The following is a 14,187-nucleotide window of genomic DNA, read 5'->3' on the forward strand; positions in this document are numbered from 1 at the left end:
GAGTTTAAAAGGACAGATTTCATTCTCCACTCTCGGACCCTGAGAAGCGTGCATCTTCCCTTGAGAGCTAAGTCATCCTCGCCCTGATTGGCTAGAAGCTGGGTTCTCTGCACACTTGACTTCTAGTCAAGCCTTCAAGCTATCTTATCACCCGGGCTCCCACAGGCATGGTTCTGGCAGCCTGAAGTTTAGGATTAAACAAAAATGATCTTGCTGCCCATCTGAAGCACTTCATGCATGCTAAAACAGCGCCCTTGTTAACTCACCAGGTACTATAGCAACAGGCAGCTCAGAAACACACAGGAGCAGGCTTTTCAATCTCTTCCTTCAAGCCTCTGCTCATGTGTCTCCTAAAACGGATCTCTTTTCAATCACCTCAACCATTTTTAAAGAAAGGAACTCTGCCCACATTTGCTTAGAGCAGGCTAATACCTCTTCTCTCATTTGATCCTCACAATAACCTTGGGAAGCAGGAAGTGTCATGATCCCCGTTTTAGGGATGAGGAATAGTGAAACTCAGAGACACAGAAAAAATGGAGAGCCCCAGGTCACCCAGCTAGCAAGTGACAAGGCCAGGAGTCAAGGTCCCTCCCACATCTGTGCCTGTCCAGCTCAAATCTCTTCCAGGCTAGCTGCATCTCTGACCAACTCACTTTGTTTACCTGATGTCGAACATAACAAGGAATTTTAAGAGTGGGTAGCTGAAACCGGTATTTCAAATAAAGCTTTTTCAATTATGTGTAATTTTATTCATCCCCCAGCATAAGGTCCAACAGAAGGGACTGCAATTAGCTTTAGACCTTGCATGAGGAGAGAAAAAGGAGGGTGACACCCAGAGAAAGGTCAAAGAAAGGAAACTAGAGATCAGATTGGAAAGAAAAGCACATTAAACACACAGTCCAAGTTAACAACCCCTGCAGTATTTTCTCTGTAAAATCAGCATGTGCTGGATGGTGATTACCCTGTTAGAGAAATGAATGAAAACAGTCATTTCCTCCATGCTACTTGTTTCACCCAATCTAGGGTAAAAAGGAAGAGAATTCGCAAAGCTGTATTAACTCGCTCTCAGTGTCCATGGTCCTCCATGTTCCAAAAAAAGATGTCACTTTCACAGCCCAAGGACTACAGTAACAATTTTTTGCTTTGGGGGATAATACATAAAACTGGATATTTAAAAACACTGATGCCAGTTGTAGCAGCTAATAATAGCAGCTAATATTTACTGAGCACATATTAGAGTCAGGTACTGTTTTAATGTTTTTCATCTTTAAAAAGATATTTTGATGTAGGTTCTATTATTGGTAGGGCAGTTATATAATTTATTGTCCAAATAAGGATAATTTGGGAAGTGAACACGGCTGCTATTAACAACTGTGCCAGGCATGAGCACAGGCTAGGAATGTTTGGACACCCCATCATTAGCCCCATTAGTGATACCAAGAAGAAGCAAGCAATGAGGAAAAAGAACGACAGTGAAGTGGAAGACGTGGGACCCACAAGTCATGACAGAAAGAAGACCAAGTGAGAAACCTCAGAGCCTTTGGACACAGGCCTGTCTTTAGCCGAGGATGAAGAGCTGGTGTTACATCTGCTCAAAAGTCAAAGCTAAATAGTACTTGCTCTTGTCTTCTCCGTGAAACCTCTAGTCATGATTATGTGGGCAAGAAGTTGAAAAAACACTTGGTTTGGGGGCACTTAGGTAACATGAGTCCCATGCCCAAGGGACCCATTCTTCAGACAGGAGCTATCATACCTCTAAGCCCCTTTCACAGGCCATGCTTGCACCATCCCAGAGCAAACTCACAGTGATGGTGGATTATAAAATTTCCTGATCCCACTTTCAGAAGGTTAGAAAGAAGAGTAAGTACAAATGGAGAAATAAAGAACAGAAAGGTTAAACTGCCTGTCCAACGACACACAGCTAGTAGGTGGAGGAGCCAGGAGTCAAGCCCAGGCCGTATGGTTCCAGGCTCACACTCAGCCAACTCGGCCATGTGCCCCTTATGAGCTGAAGTGGTATCATATTCTTTTAATAAATTATTCCACTGTTCCAGTTTGAAGAGCACAAAGCTGTCCGTATTTCACAAGCTCACTGCAAGAAAATGGCTAAAACCCGTGGGAAACTGTGAGTCGAGAGTTCACATTGTTAAAAAATAAAAGACATTCATTAGCTTTGGGATAGAGCTGAAAAAACTCCCCTTGTTAGATGTGCCTCTCCTAAAGTACTTCTCTTGGCATATGACATCTGCTTCTTTCACTTAGGAATAAATACACATTTAAAGTAGCCACACTTACCATTTAAACAGACATCCATACTTACACTGATACTGCAGATGCCTTCAGTGGTTTCACTGGCTCAAACCCCCCTGGGTTTGGGGGTCTCAACCTCATACCATGGAAGCAACTGTTCCATTTCATAGACCTACTTTGTCAAGTCTCATCTTCCCTTGTGTATAACTGGAATGGTTTTCAAAAACCTCCAAGGAAAAAATCACACCCCAGAAATAAAGGGATAAGGAGGAAATCCAACATCTTCCTTTCATTACAAAATAAACTACAGGTGCCATGAGACCTCAATGAGCCACAATGTCAGGTCGGTAGAAAGTGTCTTTATGTACACACAAGACTGCGTGTGGACATGCTTCCTAAGGCAACATGATGTTGGTCTGTTTCCCATTATCCTTTTCCTTGGGTCCCTCGTGACATCACTGTCCTTTGCACTAACAGTTCTTTCTGCCTCTTCCCTCAGACTTCACACTCCATTTAGTGTCTCTGTCAAATGACAAGCTTCCAGACAGGCTGAAAGATCATACCCTCCTCCACCTACCATCACTCTCTCTCTTCATACCCTATATATATCCCCCTTCTTCCTCACTGTGGTATCAAAACAAAAATATCTGGTCTTTGTCCCCAGTTCCTGATACAGAGCTGAAACCCTTGGAAAAGATGTGTCTTTCTTTTGGCTATTCCTGAGTTGTATACGTTATAATTAACCAGCAATCATAAGTAAAGTGCTTTCCTGAGTTCTGTGAGTTGTTCTGGTAAATTATCAAACCTGAGGAAGGGGTCATGTGAACCCCCAAATTCACAGTCTGCCAGGCAGAAGTGTGGCTAGCCTGGGTACCCCATTTGCAGCTGGCATCTGAAGTGGACGAGTCTTGAAGGACTGAGCCCTTAATCTGCGGTGTCTGAGATAACTCTAAGAGTTAGTATCAGAACTGGATTGAATTTCTGGACATCCAACTGGTGCTGGAGAATTGGTGTGGAAAAATGACACGTATTTGCTGTCAGAAAAAAACACACACATTTGGTGTCAGAACAGTGCTAAAATAATTAAATACACCAGCGCTTACCACTTGGTGACAAATTACAAATTGCTTTCCTTCTCCTACTAGAAAGCAGACACCTTGACAGCATGGACTTTGCTCTGTTCACTGCTTTATCATTTGAGCCTTAAATAGTGGCTGGGATTGTAGATATCGACACTATTTGAACTAGTAGATCATCACCCTGCACTTAAGCTTCTATGTAATGACTCTTGGCCAAAGTAGAGATTCACCAAAAAAAAAGAGGCGAGAAGGTTAGAAAGAAGAGTAAGACGGGAGAGCCCCCTGTGATACAATGGGAAATATATATTTGGTCTTTGTACTGGTTCTCCAGAGTGATGAGTGGCTTCTGTGTGCTAACAAGATGACTGGTAGCTAGAGAGCCCTAGAGACCTTCAGGATGAGAGCTGGTCAGTCAGAAAGACCCAGGCATTATTATCGAGTTGGAACTTTCAGCTCCACTCCCTGATCACTGGGGAGGGGGAAGGGCCGGTAATTGGAGCTAATCGCCAACGGCCAATGATTTAATCAATTATACCCATGTAATGAAACTTCCATAAAAAACCCAGACAATGAGGTTGGAGAGCTTCAGAGATGGTGAACACATCCACATGCCAGCAGGGTGGTACACCCCAACTTCACAGGCATAGAAGCTCCTGTGCATGGGACTCTTCTGGACCCCACCCTATGTACCTCTTCATCTGGTTGTTCATTTGTATCCTTTATAATAAACCCGTGATAGTAAGTTAAGTGATCTGTGAGCTGTTCTAGAAAATTATCAAACCTGAAAGAGGGGAGCTGTGGGAACTCCCGACTCAGGAGCCAGCTCAGGCAGAAGTGTGGGTACCAGAGCGCCCAATACTTGGACTGGCATGTGAAGTGGCAGCAGACTTGCGGGACTGAGCCCTTAAACCTTGGAGTCTGTGCTGACTCCAGGTGGTTACTGTCAGACTAAATTGAATTGAAGGACACTCGGTTGGTGTCCAGAGAATTGGACTTGGCTGTTGGTATGGAAAAAAACCTATACATTTAGTGTCAGAAGTGTTGTGGCACTTTTCACAGAACTAGAATAAAATTTTTGTTTTTAATTTGTATGGAAACATAAAAACCCTAAACAGCCAAAACAATCTTGAGAAAGAATGGAGCTGGAGAAATCATGCTCCCTGACTTCAGACTATACTACAAAGCTACAGCAGTCAACACAGTATGGTACTGGCACACAAACAGACACACAGATCAATGGAACAGGATAGTGAGCCCAGAAATAAACCCAAACTTACATAGGCAATTAATCTGTGACAAAGGAGGCAAGAATATACAATGGAGAAAAGACAGGCTCTTCAATAAGTGATGCTGGGAAAACTGAACAGCTACACGTACAAGAAAGAGAATAGAACGCTCTCTAACACCATACACAAAAATAAACTCAAAATGGATTAAAGACCTAAATGTAAGACTGGACACTATAAAACTCTTAGAGGAAAACACAGGAAGAACACTCTGACATAAATCGCAGCAAGATCTTTTTGGATTCATCTCCTACAGTAATGGGAATAAAAACAAAAATAAACAAACGGGACCTAATTCAACTCAAAAGCTTTTGCACAGCAAAGAAAACCATAAACAAAATAAAAAGACACCCTATAGGAGAAAAATATCTGCAAATGATGCGACTGACAAGAGATTAACCTCCCAAATATACAAACAGCTCATACAGCTCAATATCAAAAAACAACCAACCCAATCAAAAAGTGGGCAGAAGATCTAAATAGACATTTCTCCAAAGAAGACATACAGATGGTCAAAAGGCACATGAAAAGATGTTCAACATCGCTAATCATTAGAGAAATGCAAATCAAAACTACAATGAGGTATCACCTCACATCGGTCAGAATGGCCATCATCAAAAAGCCTATAAATAATAAATGCTGGAGAGGGTGTGGAGAAAAAGGAACCCTCCTACACTGTTGGTGGAAATGTAAATTGGTACAGCCACTATGGAGAACAGTATAGAGGTTCCTTAAAAAACTCAAAACAGAGCTACCATATGATCCTGCAATCCCACTCCTGGGCATATATCCAGAGAAAACCATAATTCGAAAAGATTCATGCACCTCAATGTTCACTGCGGCACTATTTACAACAGACAAGACATGGAAGCAACCTAAATGTCCACTGACAGATGAATGGATAAAGAAGATGTGATACATATATACAATGGAATATTACTCAGCCATAAAAAAGAATAAATAATGCCATTTGCAGCAATGTGGATGGACCTAGAGATTATCCTACTAAGTGAAGTAAGTCAGACAGAGAAAGACAAACATCATATGATATCACTTAAGTGTGGAAACTAAAAAAAAAAAAAAAGGATACAGATGAACTTATATACAAAACAGAAATAGACCCACAGACACAGAAAACAAATTCATGGTTACCAAAGTGGAAAAGAGGAGGAGGGATAAATAAGGAGTTTGGGATCAACATATACATATTACTATATAGAAAATAGAAAATCAACAAGGACCTACTGTATAGCATAGGGAACTATACTCAATATTTCATAATGACCTGTAAAGGATAAGAATCTGAAAAAGAATATATATGTATAACTGAATCACTTTACTGTACACCTGAACCTAACACAATATTGTAAATCAACTATGCTCCAATTTTAAAAAATATAAAATAAAATAAATTAAAAAAAATAAGATCCTGCTTTAATTCTTTTGGGCATATACCCAGAAGTGGCACTGCTGGATCAGAGTTCTATTTTTAACATTCTGAAGAACCACTATGCTGTTTTTCCAAGAAGCTGCACCATTTTACTTTCCTACCAAAAGTGCACAAGGGTTCCAATTTCTTCACATCCTTACCCACACTTGTTATTTCCTATTTTTTTAAATAGTAGGCATCCTAGTGGTTATGAGGTGGCCAAGGGCCTCAACTTCTACACCTTCTAGGTAGAAACTTCTAGGTAGGAAGGAAAGAGAGAAGAAAGAGCAGCAAAGTCCAGGAAAATGGTTAATACTCTGACTTATACAACGGTAGATACATATGGTTTCAGAGATATAGACCATAATAATTGAGCAAATAAGCAGTAGTCTTCAACACAAGGCCATGAAATATCTAAGTGCTAAAAACCAGTCCATCTAAACACAGAAGAAGCAACTATTAAGAGAAAATAAGTAGCACATTGGATTTCTGCAACGAAGAGCTAACTTTCTTATCATCTGCTAATAGGTGTACACTGTTAAATGATATTTGTTGTCTAATAACGCAGATGGTTCTTTAATTTCTGAAAGCTTAATATGCTAATGTACTACACAAAAGAATATTCATGGTCTATCCAATCCTGGAGGGGTTGGTTCTAAAGTATAGAGAAATCAGTTTGTTTCATCCTAAACAAGGCAAGGTATATAGTAGCATGATCCTAAAGAAAGGTGACTTCTGGGTCAATGAAAACCAAGCCACCAAGATCACAGGGTACCAGCTACATCTTCTGAAAGATCTACTCCAGGTTCAGTCACTTCCATCTCTCAGAATAATGGTGTGAAACCATTCAGTCCTGCTTGCAAAGCCAGATATGGCTCTAAAGCATTGCGAGAAATAAGAAAAACAGTTTAGTCTTCCTGAGGATTTCATTTATTACATTCTCTTACACTCACAATCTACTGTGTTCTTCAGTGACAACTCATTAGCAAATTATGAGAGAGTATAAGCAATTAGTTTATACCAAATAGTATTTTTAAACATTTTTTTGCAAAGAATACTTGAACACTTCCATGATTTTATTTTGTACATTGCAAAAGTAGACAAGCACTAAGTGCCCAATTCTGTAAGTCCTGTCACTTCGTTAGAAGCAGTGTTCACTTTTTTTAGTGAGTGTAAAGCAGAGATTGTCCACGGAAAGAAATGTTATTTACAGTTGCATGTTACCAGATGTCTTATCTCCTTTCCACATCCCTAAAAAGGTCCAGAATAAATGTCTTTCATGAGTTAGATTTCAGAGTGAGGTGTCATTTCATAGCTTGTTAGCTTATTGTGTTTGAATTTTCATTACACATAAAAACAGTAGCCACAATTAAGATTTATCAAGTGCTTACCACATACCAGTCACTGCACTAAACATTTTCTTTGTGGTACCTCATTGAAATTTCTCAGTAACTCTACAAGGGGTAACTGCTATTGCCTCACTTATAGATGAGGAAGCTGAGTGAGAATTTAAGTGTCTTGCCCCAGGTTAATCAGCTGGTAAGTGGCTAAGATAGGAAACCAGGTCGGACTCCAAAACTGCCTGAGTTTAACCATCATGCTATACTTCCTCCTCACATATAGTTAAATACATAAGCACATATATATAACGAGGTGTGTTTGCTTGACTGCTTAACATCTGCAGGCTACACGCGGGCAAGCGGATCAGGTCTGTGGGATTCCCAGAACCCAGCACATAAGTCTGGTATTCAATAGATTGCCAATAAATTTTGCCGAAAGAATAAAAGTATATATTTATATAGAAATCACACATGTGGATATATATGTACCTATACTATCAATATGTCCACATATCCACATGAAAGAAGTCCCCAGAATAACCTGATATAAAAGATGATTGAACTGTTCTATTTTTCTCTTCTCAATAACATGTTTTTATTTCCAGATCCTTAGGGAAAGAACAAATGAGTCACACTATGGCATAGGAAAAGGCATGAAAGGTGAAGCTATAGAAGTGGAAGATGACGCAACATTACTTCACAATTCATTAACAGGTTAAATGTTCAGTGCAAAAACTGACTCGCCGAATCAATACTTTTAAAGAACAATTTAGTGGAAATAAGAGATTAGGAAGGTAAAAAGGACAAGAAACTGATTTAAAATCTCAAGATATAAAAAACCATAGGCATAATTCACTGCCTCTCCCTTGCTCTGGAAGAAGCCACTGCATGACACAGCAATTCACATCTCTTAAATTAACTTTCATATTTATAACACTTTCTGAAATTCCTGACTTAGTGTATGGAGTTCGTGGTAAGATACTATAAGGAAGTAAGTAGCCTTTCAAGTTTTGTATTTCAAGTAACATCTGGAGTCTGGTAAATATTGTATGAGTCTCAAGATCAGAAGACCTGGGATTTAATCCTGACTCTGCAAATCAAATTCCAAATCTGGGGCAAAGCGAGAACCTCTCTTCCACTCCCTGAATTATCATAAGAAATGAGACTAAAACCACATGTCTCCTTTTCCACAATCAGGAATATTTTGCGGGTATGAGAAATACAGAAGAGCCTCTGAGAAAGAGGGAGGGAGGGAGACAGAGACGACTCTGAGTTCTTCAAGGAGAAAAAACCCAAATATAAATGTAAAGTATACAGAACGTTGACTTGGATCCTCACAAAAGCACTGGGCAGCCCTGGGGTAAATTCAGGCTGTGGACAAGGGTCTGAGGCATACCTCTTCTTCTGCAACCCAAACATTTTACTGTAATAATCTAGAAAGCTAGAGTGCACAAGGGCTTGGGGGACTGTCTCCAGGTTGACAGAGACCACACTTTTTCTTCCCAAACAGTGTGCAATGATTCCACCTCTGGTTTAGGAGTGCTGTGGTCAACGTGTGTACAACTATAGACTGTCGTATGTGAAAAATGGTGAAGAAGAGAATTATTCCTTGTGCCAGAATAGACACATGCACTGACCTTTGCTGACTGTCGAGCATGATGAGACAGAGGCCTTAGCCGGAAATGTTAAGCGTAAATTAGGGGCTGAGATACCTGGGGGAGTGTTGAGGGAGTCACTGCAACACCAAGAAAAACGATCTGTCCAGGAAGGCCTAGAGCAGGAAGGAGATGGGAAGGGAGGCCCACGGAGGTGGAAGCCAGGATGCCAAGCCTGATGCAGAGGCTCTGGCTCTGGATACAGCACCTGCACTTCCGGCTGTCGATTCATTCTGCAAACCACACCAGGAAAGGACAGAAAAACCTTGTGCAACAGACCCATAATGGAGGCTTCTTCCATTTGGCAAGTACTCGCCTCTGTCCAGAAATGCTGCTCAGACTTGGCCTGTCAGCTGTGGACCCAAATAAATAAGGGACCCAAGTGACAGAGACTCTGCAAGCCCCCACCCTCCTTTCCCCGTGGCCGCTTCCAGGTAAACAGAAGGGCACAGAAGGAATAAACAACCTCTGAAAGGAAGCCAAAAACCTGGGCTTCAGTTCTGATTTCCTAAGTGTCAGTGGGGCAAAGCCTTCCTAGTATCATGGGAGAAAGGAACTGTAATTAAGGACTGTGAAACTCAAACTCTCTGTAGGCAAGGATGGTGTGACATTTATGTCTGCCCCTAGGACAAAGCAAGTGCTCAATAAATGCTTATTAAACAAATGGAAGAAAAGAACATAATCTGGTATAATAAACAAGAGGATGTGCTAAAGGGGAAAGGATTTTCAAAATGGAAATGTTCCAACTGCGGGGTGCTTGGAAAGTAATCAGCTCTCGTTTACGTAGTGCTTACCATGCAGGTACAGTGCCATGTGCTTGAATCTCTTGTGAATTCTCAGAACAACCCAATGTCCTTAAATTGTATCGTTACTCCCACTTTATAGATGAGGAAACAAAATCAAAAGATGTCACCCCCTTCTCCCACGGCCACCATGCCATCAGTGGCAAAACTAGGATGTAGAACGAGGTGTGAATCATTTTTAAGCCTGTCCTCTTAACCATGTTCCTACCAGCTTCTTCATCCATCGCTGCCTGTTTTCCAGGCCAGCACGAGACTCCAGGGCTGCTGTCCAGATTTACTGTACCCTAGGAACGGCTTGCTACATCCCCAGCAAAATTTACAGATGAAGCAGTAAGCCAGACAAGGGCACGACGACTCACCTAAGGCCCCTTGACATGTTAAAGCTAAATCTCAGACGGAAACCCAGGCTGCTGACCTGTGCTTCCATCACGAGGCCACGGTTCTGTTATTCAGTGCAGCAGGAAGAACCTGACTGAGGACAGCAAACGCTTTGCTCTTTGCCTGTCACGTTTTTGTTATAACCCCAACCCATTATGCCGACCTTCTGTCATCCCAATCTTAGAGCATATGGCTCCCCCCTCCCAGGAGTGCTCTACACTGTGAAAAAGACAGCTCAGAAAAGCCCTTTTACAGGGCATGCCAAACTAGGAAAGCAATTCACAAGTCACTCTCCAAAGCCCCTAGTTGGTTAGCTAACAGAAATTCTTGAAACAGCTCGACTGTGCCCATAAGGAGAAGAAAAATACACTGCGGCAAAACTAATAGAAACACACACACACCCCTCTCACTGCTTTTACTTTTACTTTCACCGTAAGTATGGGAAAGGCAAGGCTTCAAGAAACTGAAAGCAGCAGGAAAATAAAGGAATGAACACCCTTTCTCTGCTTACCATGAATTCCTCACAAGGCCATGCCATGTCCTTCCTGTGTCTGGATGCCAAGGACCTGGCACACAACTGCTGCCGTCCTTTCTAAGGGCACCTCCTCAGAGAAGGCTTCACGGCTCCAACTGGCAGAGAAAAGAGCTCAGGGAGGCCGTACCTCAACCACATCAGCAGCAAATCTCACCGCAGCACATCGTGATGTACCTGATCACTACCCACCCTCTCCCTGGCCTATGCGCTCCCTAATAGCCAGCCCGTCTCATGCACCTTGCATCCCCGAGAGCCGATACGGCCCCATGATACAGTATAAGTCTTCAGGAAATGCGGCCTGACCCCGGGGCTGACCTCTGCCTTGAGCCTCGTCCCATTCACGTGGTATCACTGACAAAACCACAGCCAAATTGGTTGATTATAAGAAGCTGGAAGGGAAAACCACTACCATAAATGACAGAGCTGATAGTCACAATGAGGTCTGTAAGCAGTCTCTGAAGGTTGAAACCCATTAAAAAAAAAATGGAATTTGATGGACAGAAAAGATAGGCTCCTCATTACATTTCAAAACACAGCTACATGGGGCTGCCCTGGTGGCGCAGTGGTTAAGAATCCGCCTGCCAATGCAGGGGACACAGGTTCAAGCCCTGGTCCGGGAAGATCCCACATGCCAGAGAGCAACTAAACCCGTGCGCCACAACTACTGAGCCTGCGCTCTAGAGCCCATGTGCCACAACTACTGAAGCCTGCGTGCCTAGAGCCAGTGCTCTGCAACAAGAGAAGCCACCGCAGTGAGAAGCCCGCGCACCGCAATGAAGAGTAGCCCCGCTCTCCACAACTAGAGAAAGCCCGTATGCAGCAATGAAGACCCAACACAGCCAAAAAAAAAAAAAAAGAATAAATAAAATAAATCAATTTTTTAAAAAAACAGCTACATAACATAAAGAGAAGATTCAAAGAAGTTTGAAAACTACTTTAAAAAATAAATGCATAAAACACAGCTGCAGGGCTTCCCTGGTGGCACAGTGGTTGAGAGTCCGCCTGCCGATGCAGGGGACACGGGTTTGTGCCCCGGTTCGGGAGGATCCCCCATGCCGCGGAGCGGCTGGGCCCGTGAGCCATGGCCGCTAAGCCTGCGCGTCCGGAGCCTGTGCTCCGCAGTGGGAGAGGCCACAGCAGTGAGAGGCCCGCGTATCGCAAAAAAAAAAAAAAAAACAAAAAAAACACAGCTGCATAACAACAATATTTAGGGAGACCCAGCCTAAAATCAATATGCTGGGGAAGAAAGGGAAGTCTTATTTGGCTACTACAAGCTGCTCCTCCTGTTGCTACTCCCACTACTACACATAGTAGTGAGAGGAACCAGCAGTGGAGGACAGAACCGGTCACGCTGAAAACAGAAGCTGCCATGTATTGTATGCTTGCTATTTGCCAAACATTGTGCTAAGTGGCTACAAACACTCTCTCAGTTCCTCACAACAACTCTATGAAGTAGGAATCTATATCCCCCTTTACGAAAGAGGGAAACCTGAGTCCCAGAGTAGTTAAGTGACTTGCCCAGGGTCACACACCTGGTAAACCAAAGTGACAGTAATAAAGTCCAAACCTGGCTCTGCTGAATTCCACTGGCTCAACCTTTAAGTCCTACCACAATCTGGGACCTGATGACACACAAGGAGGAAAAAGGACAGCCACACTATTATTTGCATCTATCAGGGAACATCTAGAATGCTGTGTACATTTCCAGATGCCCATTTAGAAAATGGGACTTTTTTAACCACTCATATTATTCAGAGGAACGTAACCTGGGTTGCCCTGGATTGGAAACCAAGTTATTCAAGGTGCAGCTGAAGGAGTGGGGATGTTTATCAAGAAAGAGAAAGACAAGGGGGCACAGGCTATGACTCTCTTCAGGTATCTGAAAAGCTTTCATGCACAAGACAGAAGCTGTGTTCTGTATTCCACCAACTGCAGAAGGAGTACCAGTGAGCTGAAACTCCAGGGATGGAATATTTGGTTGTCCGTGGGAGAACATCAAACAATGAGAACATCTGATAACACAACTAGATGCCCCAGACCTTAGGGCATTCTTGGCCCCAGGAAGTTTGAAGCTCGAGGCTGCAGGACCATAGCTGTCATGGGTACCAAAGAAAGGGTTCCTGCAGGGGTAGAAGCTGGAAGTTTTCACTTCCCTCCAAGATCCAATGATCCTCCAAACTAAGAGAGGAGGCCACAGTACATTTGGGTGTCCCACTCTATTTGAACAGGAAGAGTCCAGAGATGTAACATGAGATTGTGAAGGTAATATTATTGTGAATAGCATTTTTACCACCTTCCAAATAGCAACTGGAATTAGCATTCACTCTTTTCAAGCAAGAAGCATGTGTTTGGATAATGTGTTTGAAAATGTGTTCACAGGATCTAAATATCTGAGCCATATACATTCAAGCTTATTCCTTCTATTTTTCAACAGTTTTTTTTTGTTATTGTTGTTGAATGATCAACCTTGCTCCAGAACCACGAAGAACAGTGGCAATGGATAAACATTAGCTTTTCCTCCAGAATGATTTTCATCTTCCACTAGGGAGAAGAAGATAAAATTCTTTTCATAAGCATAGCCTCTAGAGACTGATGATTTTTGACTGCACTGCTTTCCCTTTGGGATTTATTAAATATAATTTACAACCACAGTAATTTATTATCAAGTTTAAATCAACTTCCTTAACACTTTCATGCCTTTTTCATTTTGAATACCAGGTCACTTCTACATCAAACTGATTTATTCTAAACTGTCCTCATTGAAAATACGTGAATGAAGGCCTTACGGCAGATAAAAATCCTCAGTGAACTCCTCCTCCTAGCACATCCTGGGTATGCCTGCTCCACTGATTAGGCTGCCGATGGGTGGGGCAATCTCAACTAAGGATGATGTGGTATTTACTGTTTCTTGCCCAGCTGAGACAAGGACAGGCTCACGCCATAGGCAGAGGAGGGCTAGGAGACAGGCTAAGCAGGGGTCTAACATTTTTTTTTAAGTTTGTTTATTTATTTTTATCTTTTTGTCTGCGTTGGGTCTTTGTTGCTGTGCACGGGCTTTTCTCTAGCTGTGGAGAGCGGGGGCTACTCTTCACTGCAGTGCACGGGCTTCTCATTGGGTGGCTTCTCTTGTTGTGGAGCACGGGCTCTAGATGCGCGGGCTTCAGTAGTTGTGGCACACGGGCTTAGTTGCTCCGCAGCATGTGGGATCTTCCCGGACAGGGCACGAACTCATGTCCCCTGCATCAGCAGGTGGATTCTTAACCCCTGCACCACCAGGGAAGCCCCAGGGGTCTAACATTTTTGCTGTACAAAATTCATTGATCCATGTAGTGGTGGGAGGCCAGAGGAGGGGTTATTGGGAAGAGAAACAACCAAATGTGGAGTTTAGAGCAGGGGTCCGCGACCCCTGGGGCACAGACCGATACCGGTCCG

At 42.7% G+C, this 14,187-nt stretch overlaps 1 protein-coding gene across 2 annotated transcripts in view; it reads right to left on the reverse strand.

Annotated features, from left to right (window-relative positions):
* The window catches only part of SUMF1 (sulfatase modifying factor 1), a 106,140-nt gene that overhangs the window by 21,589 nt on the left and 70,364 nt on the right, over window positions 1-14,187 (reverse strand). The gene's annotated exons all lie outside the window — the stretch shown is intronic.

This window comes from Stenella coeruleoalba (genome assembly GCF_951394435.1).
Source record: "Stenella coeruleoalba genome assembly, chromosome: 10".
In the NCBI taxonomy this organism is placed as follows: domain Eukaryota; kingdom Metazoa; phylum Chordata; class Mammalia; order Artiodactyla; family Delphinidae; genus Stenella; species Stenella coeruleoalba.